Here is a 1,455-nt window from a genome sequence, read left to right as displayed (position 1 = left end):
GAATAATTCACCGCACAGCATATATATGGCATGTGTATACGCATTTTAAGTAGTGCGTGCAACTCATTTCTGCTTCACTTACGCCGGTGCAAACAGGAAGCGGCCTTGTACCTCACAGAATTTCGACTGATTGGTGTACTAGTGATGCAGGAATGAACTCCGGTCTTGTTCAGTGCATCGTGCACATAATTAATTTCTCAGGACGCCTGAACTCCGACGAGAACTGTCAGCGCCTGCAACAAGAGTTTACTTACGCTGTACTGCGCACAGCAGTAATCCATGCTTGTGGGCAGTCTGTTTCGTGCATTCTGTTGCGAGTCAGTGGATTTTCACTGCTGGCATCAACCCCTTCGTGTGTACATTGCTGGTTTGGATTCCACAACACAATAGCAACTACCAGCCTTCCGTAGGGGCGCAATCGCAAACAAGAGACGTTTCGCGCACAGACCCTGCGCGAGCGCGGCCTAACCGGCACCTGAAGGGAAGTGGCGGAAATGTATACCGGAAATTTCCACCACCCTTTAACATGCATCTAAATCTAAGTAAACGGGCCTCGAGCATTTTCGCCTTCATCTAAAATGCCGCTGCCGCATTTGTTGCTTCATTTGTTGCCCATTTGTTGCTTCAGAATGCGGCCGCCGCAATGCGGCCGCAACATTCTCGCCCAAAACCTCACAGCGTGTCAAAGCCTTGACAAACACCGTGACAGTTTTTTTCCATATGCAGACATGATTCGCTGTAAATTACCAACCCAAACGTAGCGCCCAGGAATGAAATTGGGATAGTAGCACCGGTTCCTTGAAATATGGCAGCGCGAAGCGACGAGAACAAATGGTGGGTAGGGGAGGGGGGGGGGGGTATGCAAAAAATTTCGGGGGGGGGGGAGTTTGAACCCCCCCCCCCTGGTTACGCCCCTGGTGAGAAGTTCCAGTCATAACGGCGGTATATGAAACGGATTGTTTTCTTTTGAACTGATTCGAGAGTGTTAATGTCAGATGGGGCAGCCATATTCGAGAATGGGTCGGATGAGCGATTTATATGTTAGCAGCTTTGTTTCACGTGGAGCTTTGCGCAATGTGCGATTTAAATAGCCTATTTTCTTTGATGCTTTATTGCATATGTATTCAATATGCCTTGACCACGACATGTTAGGTGTGAAGATGAGGCCAAGGCACTTATATGGCGGCGCAACGTGAGGCCATCTCCTACGGGGCCCTCCTGTCTCATCGCGGGTCTCCGCGCCGCGACCCCCTGGCCCTCCCCACCAGCGTCCAACGACCCGCATGCGCAGGCCGGCTTCCCCCTCTACCTTCCACTGCTGCGGGCAAATTAGTGTGAGCCATGGGTCCTGTCCCGCAGCCGAGTGTTAGCTATTCGGCGAGAACGCACGAGCAGCAGCAGCAGCAGCAGCAGGCAGCCACGGTCAGCAAGAGAGGCGCATGGGGGTTCGCAAAG

This window comes from Dermacentor silvarum, chromosome 1, assembly GCF_013339745.2.
Source record: "Dermacentor silvarum isolate Dsil-2018 chromosome 1, BIME_Dsil_1.4, whole genome shotgun sequence".
Classification (NCBI taxonomy): domain Eukaryota; kingdom Metazoa; phylum Arthropoda; class Arachnida; order Ixodida; family Ixodidae; genus Dermacentor; species Dermacentor silvarum.
This window is presented reverse-complemented; position numbering follows the sequence as displayed.